Raw genomic sequence first — 12,656 nt, 5'->3', positions numbered from 1 at the left:
GCATAATCTTATCTACTATACATATGGCCATAAAAGCAATTTTTTAAAAAGCAATTTCAGAAAAAGCATAAAAGCAATTTCATAGGAAAGTTATTTTTTTTCCTGGGAAGAAGACTTAGGATCTCTCTGGGCAAGTTCTGTTCCATTCCTACTTTTTATCTTTAAGTCTATATGCCACTGTTCCCATCCAGACAACTTCTGCAGACAATAGGTTATCCCTTCTTTTTCTGGTCAGAGATTAAACATAATAATATTTTAAAAAAGGTGAAATAGTATGAAGTTGAAAAAAGCTGTCTTAGAATAAACAGCACAAGCAAATCTGAGGAATTGTTGCTTCAAAAATAATGTTTTGTTTCTGTAAAAGGGTTAGTCTATCTTCTACTGCACAGTAATCACCAGGACTATTATTATTCTCCTATGACTATTACTGTGTTTGGATAGTATAAAGAAGCCAGAAATAAGTTTCCCAAGTACAGGAAAGGAAGGATGTAGGGTTTTCTCCCTCACTATCTTAGAGCACCACAGCACCCTGAGCCATAAGCTCCCGTACCCTTAGGCCCTGACATTATACTGCACAGAGAGTAGGTCCCCCTCTCTCTAAAAGAAATTCTCTAGGAATGTAAAAAGTGGAGAAATCTAGCAATATTTTTTAGGGAAAGGACTTTCATGTGAGAACACCGGCCAAACAGGGGAAAAAATTTCTTTCTAGCCCTTGCTTTTCATTACAACTCATTACTGTGCTTCGGTGGGAAAGGGTCATTTATTTTTGCCTTCTTGATAAAACTATTAATTTTCCTTATTTGCTTTGCCAAATACAAAAAGGAACAAACAGACCCTTTATCCTGCTACCCTTGTGCTGCAGCATTTGAACCTGTCAGTCTGGAGCTCAGAAGCGTGACCTGTTGAGGAAGGAGAAGAGCAGTGCATGCCTCCAGCCCTCTGGAAGGGATTGCACAGTCTCAGCTGACTGAAATCGTGCTCAGGCTACAAATACAAAGGTACCAGTGGCAGGAGAAAGCCACTGGTACCTTTGTACAAAGCACTAATCTTTGCAAGTTTTAAAGTAAACAACCCATTACTATTTTCTAATCAGCATAAGAGTATTCTGTTCTTCCCCCCACAATGTGTGTTACTGTTACTAATGGAACTCATTGCCTCTTTTCAGACTTCTTTCAAGCAGGTTTCACTGGATTGACTAGCTTACATTTTAAAGTTAAACTGCCTTTTTTCTTTCATCAATTGCAGCATGTGAATTCACCAAACAGAAAGGAAACAATTTTTGATTATATCTAAATTTAGATTCCTTTGGGATTCCTTGTAAAAAAACCCAAAACAACAACCACAAGCAAAACAACCCGCACCAAATTATGCTCTATGAAGGGTTGCTGCAATGACTGCTCTTTACATTAACATAGAAACAAATTTATTTACTGCAAAACCATTGCCTCTAAATAACTTATTTCACTTGAACAAACAAACAAAAATAGGTTTCTTTTTTTCTATTGGCTATCAATAGCCTTCTATACTACTTACTCATCAAACAGTTATCTGCCATTGGAAATCAAGACTGATCTTTTGTGCCCTATTTCATGTTTTAGAAGACTAATTTTCTTACTTCTTAGTCAAATTTATACTTCTAAGCAATATTGTTAGGTGATTCAGATAAACTAACTTAACTTCCTTTTTGATAGTATGACATGTAAAACACAATAATAGCTTCAATCACAGATTGTTCAGATAGTGCCCTATTTTTATTAAACTTTTTCAATTAACAAAACCTTAAATATCTGTATGCATTTCAAACCCTCCATTTTAAATTTTTCCTTATATCTGCTGTTCTCCATTCTTTTCTGTCCCACTTCTCTGAAGTGGGAGAGGTGCAGGTCATTCTGACCCTGATACCCTGGCTTGAACAGTCTTCCATTTCTTGAATCATATTTTAATAGTGCGGTACACAGCAGAATTGCTGATTATTTGTGTCTGTTGTTCCAATACCACTTGTTCCAATTCACCAGGAGCTTGCAGCACACTGCCCCAGTGTTCCTGCTCAGCACAGAATGCAGGGCTGGACTCAGATTTCTGAGAGCTCCTCTTGGATCATTCAGTCTCCTCTGTTGTGGGTTTCCACTGTCGCCTGTGATTTCTCACACCTCTGCCTCTTGCCACAGCTCATATCCAGAAGTTAGCTAATACTTTCCCTGAGGGGAATAAGTGCCAGGCTGTAGCAGCCAAGTTTCAGCCTCTCTTCTGGGTTTAGGTATACACATTTTCTTGGGGGAGAGAAATGTCTCTCATACAGTAGTTGGGCTACGTGAACACCATTTTAATGCAAGTCAAAGGGATTTTACCTTTCTTAAACATTTCTTTATTTTTTGTTCAATTTTGCAGAGAATTACAATACTAGGAACTTGAGTATATCTATAAAGAATACTAGTTAAAAAAAACCTTTAGTATTTGTCTAGAAAAAGCAAGACTTAGGTGCCTAATGTTGGCATGAAATGGAATTTAGGTGTTTGAATCTAAAACTGAAATTTTTAAACCCCCCATATTACTTGTGTTATCCTGGAACCTGAAATGCCTCAGTACTAAACCCTCCTCCTTGTGTCTGAATTTTGACTTTTTGAATGTTTCCAGATACATCTAATTTTCCTCAAGGCTGAGTTTTCTAAGGATATGGGGGAGGGAAAAAAGAGCAAATCAAATGGTGGCATATAGCACTGAAGTACAAGGTAGTAAAAACAATGGAGATGTAAGAATAGTAGCTCATATGTTTAAGCAACTATGAGTAAACATCTACCTTTATTTATTTACTAGCAAAGCTAAAATGAAGACAAAATATTCCTTAGCTGAGTATAGCCAAAAGCATTGATACAAGGACAACCAACACTAAATGTATAATTTCTTTATCTACTATTTCATATTAAATACTGACATAATTGGGCAATTCTCCATCCCAGGCAGATGATGAACAATGAGCTAATACCTTGTCACATACCTTCTGATGATCACCCTCTGATTTACTGGACGATGTATTTTTATTCCCACAATTCAGGCTGGTGTGTCTTCTAAAAAAAAAAGAATAAAGGGAGAGGGGGCAGATACATCTCTTCAAGGAGAGAAGGAAATTCCCCTGTATGCTGGACATGCTGGACAGACAGCCTAGTCAAGGAAGTTATTATATTCAAAAGAGATTTCCATTCTTTCCACAATCTACAAAGAGAGAGTTCTAGAATGTGGATTCTGATGAAAAAGAGACACCAAGAACCAAGAAGAGAAGGATAAGATGCAAAAAAAAAAAAAACAAAAAACTAAATGCTGACAGTTTATAAACTGGACACCTTTAGGTGTTTTGAAACAGACATTTGTAAATGTTTGGATTCCATTTTCATCATGAAACCCTCCTGAGTACTCCCCGTAGTGTACATGGTCTTGAAGGTAGGCTCTGAAGCCTAGGCCTGGTTCTCAAAGCTTCTCCCTAAATCAACAGAAATGGAAAAATTCTCATGTGTTAATAATCTACCAATTTTTTTTTGGAAGGCACACAACCTGCAATCTGGGTATTCTTGAAGACTCCTTTTATTTTTTTTCCCATGTTTACAAATATTTTAGTTCCTTTTTTCATGGTCTATAAGTTTGAGAACAATACTCAGGTAAAGGAATGCTGGATGTATAGGATCTTTAGGCCTCTAAAAAAAACAAAATCCAGTGTTCAGAATCTTGAAATTTGTCCAAACAAACTACTATGGTGAAGAGAGGGAAAATCACAGAAGTATTTATTACATTATGAAATTAATACCTCATTCTACATTACAGGATCTCTTTTGCAGTATGATCTTTTGATTTAATCACACAACCATTATATTATTCTAGAAAAGATAAGCTGGTTTAAGTCATAAGAGCATTTCTAAAATAGCCAATTTAAATAAAAATAAATGAGCTTACTTATTATGACCAAAGGGAGAAGAGAGTATGGTTTAATGCCATCGTTACTGAAAATCTGGCACAGAGATAGTACACAAGTACTTGGCAAAAGTACAAGCAAAAAATTTGCTATCTCACAGCTTTTTGTTTATTTTTTGTTTGTTTGCTGTCAGTAAACAAACCCAAATGAGCACAAATGAGATGCCAGAACTGCATCTACTTGTCTGGCAACATGGAGTGGAAACCCTTGTACAGTGCAAATCCTTCCACGGGCGCACATTACTCTTGTCTCACACTCAAAAGGGAAAAAAAAGAGGGAAAAAAATTAAAGGAACAAATGAACACAGAGTTAAAAGCAGAGACCATGTCTGAAATAAGAGAAAGACATGCTCAAATCCCATCATTCTTTCTAGCCCAAATACTCAAGTTTTTACCTTTAGAAGTAGTTAATAACCAGGTTTAGCTGTAATCCTAATTAGAGGGACTATATCCCTTTTTGTTTCCCACTCTCTAAGGAACAGATGCAATAGCAACCAGTTTCTTTATCCACAAATCAAAGCTAACACTCTGGACTGAAAAACTTCCTCTCTTGACTCCTTCTGAATGGGAAACTAAACACTTCTCTGTTTCTGTGATGCATTTCTTGTGTGCTCAGCTGCAGGATCCCAGCCCCTCTCTTCACTGTCAGATTCAGTTGATGCTGCCTTTTTGGAAGAAAGAAAAGCAGAAAGTGCATGTATCAGCTTGATAATATATTGTCATTAACCTAATTTAACAGACATAAGAGAACTATTGAAACATTAGATATTTATCTAAGGACTGGTAAATTCTTAAAAGCACCTAGTTTATAAACCATAATTATATTATTCTCTACTATAAATTATGTGCTAGTACTACAACTGGGAACGTTTTTTCACCAATATTGCCATTCTGTTGTGCTCAGACAGGGCACTCACCGGCTGTTCAGATTTTGCTTGGTGACCAACAGCCACCTGCAACTGCATCCCACCAAATAAGATTATGACTTACTGGCAGGAATGGACTTCATCATTTCCACTGGAAATTTATAATCCAAGCTGTTTGACTGGAGACAGGGGTCCATGCTGAAAGGCAGCAGCCAAAGTCTGTCAGTAATGGCTGTTGCATCCAAGCACATTGCACTCTACTGAAGCTTGGAAAACAAAGACAGACAACATGCCTAAGAGGTTATTCCCAACAAAACAGTGATAGCTGGCAGTCCTGTTATCTTCTAATGGAACTGTCTCCCGCATTACGATGCCCTTTGTCAGCAGTTCCCAGCACCTGTGATGACCCAGGGCTCTGGTCTAGTGCAATGTTGCACTGGACACCCACCAGTGTACACAGTGTAAGATGTAGGCTGCAGAACCGCAACAAAAGATAAAAAAAAAGTTAGACACAATCTATTCCTCTGTATAATTTGCATTGGAATGGGGAGCAGAGATTAAGGTGCAAGGCTGGAAGTAGGAGCAAGTGCTTTTGAGACACAAAGGTTACTCTAAGTTTGGATAAAGAAGTCGGCCACTGGCAAGCCACTCATGAATGTTCCGAGGATGGGGATCAGAATATATTTTCTGGAGTTTCTTGAAAGGCAAGGACTCTTCAATGGTGCCACAAAACACTGACCTTTAAATGGATGTGGTTTATCCCAGTCAGCAATCAGGCACCACCCATCCACTCACTCACCCCCCAACCAATGGGACTGGAGAGGGAATTGAAAGGGTAAAAGCCAGAGAACTAGTGGGTTAAGATAGAGAGTTTCATAGGGAAAGCAAAAGCAGCACACACAAACAAAGCAGAACAAGGAATCAATTCACTGCTTCCCATGGGCAGTCAGGTGTTCAGCATCTCCAAGAGAGCAGGCCCCATCACACCAAGTAGTGGTGACTTGAGAAGACAAATGGCATCACTCCAATGTCCTCCTATTTCTCCTTCTTCCCTTCACTTTACATACTGAGCATGATGCTATACGGTCTAGAACACCCCTTTGGTGTGTTGGGTCACCTGTCCTGGCTGTGTCCCCTCTGAACCTCTGATGGTTCCCCAATGTCCTCGCCATCATGGCAGTACAAAAATCAGGAAAGGCATTGGCTCTGAGTAAGCCCTGCTCAGCAGTACAAAAAAAATCTCTGTATTATCAACCCTGTGTCCAGCACAAATCCAAAACACATCCCTGCACTAGACACCGTGAAGAAATTTAACTCTACCCCAGCCAAAACCAGCACGGTGGAAGAAGGATTGAGCTCAGAAAGTTGGAAAGTGTGCCATTTTCAGCTGAGGGGGTATTTTACCCTCTCCCATGCATACATCTGCAAGACAGAATTCATTCTAAACTAGCACAGCCTTTTTTCCCCCCTTCCTAAAGCACCATGTCAGTAGTCTAAGCTCCAAAATCCTTATTTCATGGAAAATAAAGTTGTTTCCAATTGCTTAAGTATATTTCTCACTCAAAGTTTTTATGCACTTGAGGATGGATTTAAACAGGATTCAGCACACTTGCTAAGCCAGAAAGGGAGAGGGCGTGGGTAAGTGGCACAAGCAGGCACACACAATTGTCCCTCTCAGCTGCACAATTTGCATCTCTGCTGTTCTAACACAGAGATTATCTTCAGTGACCAAAACGTACAACTGTTTGCACAGCAACAATGTACACAGATTATTTTTAGTTCAAACATGTGGCACTACTCATTGTGCAGCTGCTTTCATGCATTAATGCATTGGGATACAAAACCCTAATTGCAAGAGCCCAAATTAATTGCAAGCAATGAGACATTTTGGACTGAAAACCCCTTTTGGCTACACTGGAATCGAGTTGTTGACTTTTCAAGCTAAAAGAGATATGAATCATGGAAAATATTTTATTCTTAACCCCTCAAAGTACCCAATATTCCTAAACTAATGCAAAATACAGTTATGTGTTGGCTTAGAAATTACAACTTCTCTGCCAAAGGTTAATTCAGACTATTCATCCAAGATTAGTTGCAAGTTTTTAAAACTGTAAATAAATTCTTGTTCCTAAACAGCACAGGTTTTCAAAGCAGGGAGTATAACCCACAGCCTATAAAAGGAAAAGATTTAAAGCAGAAATGGGACATTTGACTTCTGCATATTTGGAACATTTAATCACCCTCTTGGTTATATGGAATAAGTTAAACTGGTGGCTTTTTCTTCAGCTCCTTAGCAAAAGTACATTTATTTAATAGAGCCTTAATCTTTTTTAGGATTATTTAGAATTGAGTCCTGCACCTTTTACAGGCAACTGCAGAACTCTGCTTCAGGAGGGATAAGGTCCAAAGACTGTAAGCACTTGGAGGCAGAAAGTCTAACTTTTTCTCCTTTTTGAACAAGCATGGGCATCTTTCATGTTCATAATACAACATATTAATAAACACATAATTGGAGAATTTTAGTCTCATTCTATTAGATACAGAGAGCTCTGCAAATCTTACGTTGCTTTTAGCTGTAAACTCAGGGAAAAATAGTCTAAGGTATAAAAGTACTGTCTCAGGACCTACAGACAGTAATAATTACAGGACCTAGGTCTCAGACAGAAGTAATTTTGGCAGATTTGGCTCTAACACTTCAAAACGCTGATGCAATTGAATCACCTCATACCATCCCTTTGCTGCAGACAATTACCCCCATAAAAACAAACTTCTGTTTTCCATAGTTTGATCTTAGCACACATTTACATTCACTGTCAGTGTAAGTCTATTATTTACATTGCCAATTACCATATTAAAATAAGCATATGCAGTGTTGTCCTGAAAGGAAAAAAAAAGAGATCATTTATATCACTAAACTCTCACAAAAAGCTGCAGACACACCTACCAGAGAACCTTGTGTAATTTCACATCTAATTTTCATGTTTCCCTCTCAACCCTGAAATTTCTGTGGAGATTTCATGAGGAAGAGTAAAATTTTAATCCTAGTTAGATTATAAGCAAATGTGGTTTTAATTTATTCACCTCTGACTCAAGTAGTCAAAAGCTTATTACTTACAATTTGATACAAATTTAAAATTAGGGTCAATATAATGGTTAATATAATTTTTGATGTCATTAGAGGAAAATTCTTAAAGCTGAGGATGAAAGCATTTTGAGGCAATGGTGTGTCAAGGTTTGGTGAGTACACAGGCATTAAATAACCTATGCTGCCATTCAATCTGTGGGCCAAGGCATTCCTGCTGCTGGGTGAATCCTTTGACTTGAGTGATTTTCCAGCCAAAGAGTTTGGACAGACCCCTGTGATCCCTCAAAAAGCCAGGCTGCTTGCACCATTACACGTGGTTGGGATCTTGAAGAGCCTCGTGCTGTGTTGGAAGCAGTCAGGAGCACATTTACAGCTCCTGAAGCCCTCTGGCAGTAACCCTGCTTCCTATTGACTCATTTGACCTCACTGCACAGGAGCTGAGCACTCACATTCAGTTCAAATGGAACATTTCTCTGGTCTCTCACAGCTGGACTTCAGTCAGTGACACCTTGGTGAGCACAAAGTGTGAACGTTGCCGCTGATCATTTCATAGCACAGTGCCTGTCCTCCAGAGAGGGGAAAGCTGCAGTTTCCACAGCAGAACTCCAGTGCACAGATTTATCTTCTGTCCAGCTCCCAAAGAGTTATCCTGCAGGAGAAATGAAGCTCAAAACATTAATGCACCTGCTGGAGAGCCTGATGCCAGACTGCTGTTTTCTTGAAAGTGCCTGTCAGGAATATCTTGTTTTTTCTGGGCCCATCTCTTGGTAGGCATTCATTATTAGTCAGCAAATACCAAAAAAACAAGCAGCTTTCAGACAAGGAGTTCAGTTTATAGGGTCAGCGGACACTCTTTTTTGTTGTTCCCTCTAGCAGCCCTAATTTTTCATCTGACAGCCAAATTAAAAGCTGTCTGGAGAAGAATAAATTTCTGTTCCAGCACTTTTAAATTAGAAATTGGAGTGGAAAACCTATGTGTGGCTATAATCAAGTATTCTTAACTTGTCCATTTAGCTTTTTTAGACTATTTGGAGAGAACAAGTGACACTTGTAAATTTCAAAAATACAAATGCTCATTTGAAGGTCACAGCAATCATGTACCTCACTGTACTGAACAGCATGAACAAGACTAGTTACAAGATGGATTCTTTGAGTCATCCTATGGAAAATTCAGTCTATTGAGCTTCATTTGGTACTCATATGAAGCAGTTCTGAAGTCCACCTCAAATGATTTAAACAGACAAGGATTTTCTGTGAGGCTGCAAAGAGCATAGCAACTTACTGCATACAATGCTTTTGTGAGATCAATGAAAGGTAAAGAGGAAAATTCTGCATTTCCAGCATTGCCTCCTTACAAACCTTCTTATCCCAGGAATATGTTCCTTTTTCTACTGTTTTTCTATTTCTATATCCTATAAGCTCTTAACATTGGTGAAATTTATTTTTGAGCTGTCCTCAATGCACACTTATTCACATTTAATAGCACACACTGAAATGACATTCTGTTAGTTATTTGGTACTGACTGTAAAAGCTTTTGGCACAAAATACAGCAAACAAAAGATCTGCTGGTACTCTAATCTATAAAAATGTTTTAAAATGGAAAACTATAAAAATCCTCTTTTCTCTCTTTGTATTACAGATATGATGGGACTATTTCACTTGGATGTTATTCTCCTTTCTCCTTTTACCTGAAAGGGCTTGGAACAGGAGAAGGAAAAAAGAAAAAGCTGTTGGACTTTTCCAAATATGTCTTTACTTTGAAATTTTTTGATGCATTTAGCAGCAATTAAGTAGTGGTCCTCACAGTTACCTTGTGAGGTCTACCTCAGCCAGTGCCTACCTGCTATTTATACAGAAATAATTAGCAGTTGTGGTTGTGTGCCTTAGATCCTACTTTATCCCATGCTAATTTTCCTTCCCTGCTTTCCTTGGGTTATGTAATTTAAGCAAGAGTTCTTACTCCCCTCTGCAAAAATGTGAGATCTTGAATTAGAGGTACTGTAATAATGTGAGCCATAACAGAGAAGCAGGGATCACAAGGAGAACTTTACAGATGAATGATCTGATTTGTCAGCATTTCTTTGGTACATCCAGGATATCCTAAAGCACAAGGCATAGTAATATACAGACACAGCTACACCAAGTGATATAAAAATCCTTAGCAAAAGGAATTTTCATGACCAGTTTTTGTGCTAATGTTACCTAAATGTGCAGCAAATAATCAATTCCACAGTTACATTTGTGCTTTATGAGACAGCTAAGGCAGCTCAGGACAGGACTCAAACTGACAATGCTTATTCACATCTCTTGTAGCAATTATTTGTTGCCCGAGTCTAACTTACTTGCATGATGCTACATAACATAAGGTTGTTCTGTAAGTTGTTTTCTCTCCATTTTTAAGTAGCTAGAAGTAGTACAATCTCTAACTTTTCTGAATAAAAATCCTTTTATCTGATGATCACCCAAATATATTAAGAATAGAACACAATAGACCTGGGTTATTTATATTTTTCATTTTTTTAAGCAGCTGTTCCTCAGCAGATCAGCAATGTTCTTCACAACTTAAAAACACCAAGAATTAGGTCTCCATGGTTGAACTGTGTCAAATAGAATCCAGGTGGGACTGAACTGTGCAGCTTAAGTGGAGAGCTCTGGAGCATTTTTTGTACTCTACACAAAATTATTCTTACTCCTGTGAGTGGCAAAAGGTACAAAGCTTCTCAGATGAGCTTTGATCATACAGCTTCTCCTTCAGTGCTATGTTATGTTGACACTTGACACTTCCTATACATTTACAAGCTTCAATTCAAAATCACTTACCTTCCTGTATTCTTCATTATCCATTTATTGTCTCCAGTTAACAGATTTCAGACACAATTACTTACAAATTCCTCTTCTTTTGGCTGCACATCCAGCAGCCAACTGCTATGGCTTTTCTGTTTGACTCCAGATGGCAAGTACATCTACAGAATGGAAAGCAGTAGGATTTGAGAAAATAACAACTGCCTGATATGTCCATATTCAATGGATGTGGTTAGTTATAACTCCAGCATGGAAACCTGTCCAAAGCAAGACTGGGACAGGTAGCTATGCTCCAGGGAGGGGAACAGGGGCATGGGCAAACTGACTTCAGAGATTGCAGAGCTTTGATTTAACAAGCTGAGCAAGAGCTGGTTACTGCTAATAAACATCTCTGATATATGTATCTCCTATGCAATTGTAAATTTAAATGCAGATTTAGATATTTTCTTCTGCTACTTCCCTTACAGAAAAATATAATTACGCATGTTGTGGGGGATGGAGTGCCATATGCAATAATATGCACAAAAAAGCCTACCTCTAAGGCCTCTACCTTGCCTGAGGATCCTTATCCTCTACTACAGACATCAATGCTGGTACATTATGTTACTGAACTGACAAAACCAGACACTGGGATAGCATAGGATGTAACCACAGTGTACTCAGATTATGAGCCAGGAAGCCTTTCCAAATGAAGATGCTGAATCAGACCTGGAAAAACTGAATTTTTCGAGTCTGTTCTGATACAAAGCCTAAGATTAAAAACTGTGGGTTTGTGTATTGGCTTTAGGAAATTGTAGCTGATATCCAGAGCTAACTATGCAGAAGAACTGCAGTCCACCAGTTTTAATCTTCCTTCAAATCTTTTAACAGAAGAGACACCAAATAAATGCCCTGCATTTGGCTTTTTGAAAAATGCATAACTTATGCTGTAGCATCCTGCAGAAATTTGCATCACTCAACATCATTTTCTTCTGTTTTCAAAATGTCTGGTAAATTAACTTTCCATTGATTTTCCTTGCTCATGGTCACAATCTTTAGCACTGCTTGGGTTATCTTTGCTGATAAAAGAATGGAATCTTTCAGTACATTACAAAGATATGCAAAAAAATATTAGTTCTCCTATAGCAACCATATTTCATTTAGAACTTGTCATGCTGCAAATCTGAAGATATGACATAGCACACTGAAATCCATCCATAACACCTTCTCCTAATGATAACCTGTTTAGAAATGTCTACAAAACCACCCCTACAACCACTGTCCTACAAGACTGCCACAGCTGGCACAGCTGTTGCTGCATGGAGCCTGCATTTCTCACCCTTACAGAACCTTAATGACTGTTTCTTTCATTTCTAGTACTGCATCTGCTACTCGATAACATGGGGCTTGGCGAGGTGGGGTGATGATTTAGGTAGCCCTCTACATTCAGTAGCAAGTACATTCAGTAACACAGAACACAGTCTGCAATCCAAAGTAAGGATTTTGTCAGTTCTCATTATTACCAACATTCTGTGCTGTGCTTTACATTATTTTATGTGACCCAAAATACTTAAATCCCACCCCCCACTAGGAAGTTTCCTTGCACTAGGCACCTTTTTTTTTTCTGAAAAGCAAGCATGAGCCTTATTATAATAAGATTTTTATTTTAAAAATCCTCTTCATTAGTTGAAGGTTGCCTTAGAAACATACAAAAAAGAAAGATGATCCCTCCCTTTCCCACCCCTTTCAGTTTCAGCTTTAGCTGGTTGATACACAGGATTCTGGATTACACTTCCCAGGATTAAAAACAGAGGAAAGAAAATGAGCTTGTATTGCCAATCATTCAGATTAAAAGTTTTTTGTCTTAAGGGAGACATCCGGTGAGGGGCAACACAGAATTCCAGATAGCCTTTACACAATGGACTCTAAGCATGTCGCCTTTTTCCAAGTTGTTCTCCCTTTA

The 12,656-nt window shown here is 38.3% G+C and overlaps 1 long non-coding RNA gene across 1 annotated transcript in view; it reads right to left on the bottom strand.

Moving 5' to 3' along the window:
* Positions 1-6,853: 6,853 nt before the first annotated feature.
* Positions 6,854-12,656, bottom strand: part of LOC132072634 (uncharacterized) — a 42,494-nt gene continuing 36,691 nt past the window's right edge. The window contains exons 2-3 of the long non-coding RNA XR_009418360.1: positions 10,733-10,875; positions 6,854-8,560 (exon numbers count right to left, since the gene is read on the bottom strand). This is a non-coding gene — a long non-coding RNA (uncharacterized LOC132072634). The remainder of the gene's footprint in view (positions 8,561-10,732; positions 10,876-12,656) is intronic.

This window comes from Ammospiza nelsoni, chromosome 4, assembly GCF_027579445.1.
Source record: "Ammospiza nelsoni isolate bAmmNel1 chromosome 4, bAmmNel1.pri, whole genome shotgun sequence".
Taxonomy (NCBI): Eukaryota; Metazoa; Chordata; class Aves; order Passeriformes; family Passerellidae; genus Ammospiza; species Ammospiza nelsoni.
Note: the sequence above shows the minus strand (reverse complement) of the source record. Positions and strands in the feature narration are given on the sequence as shown.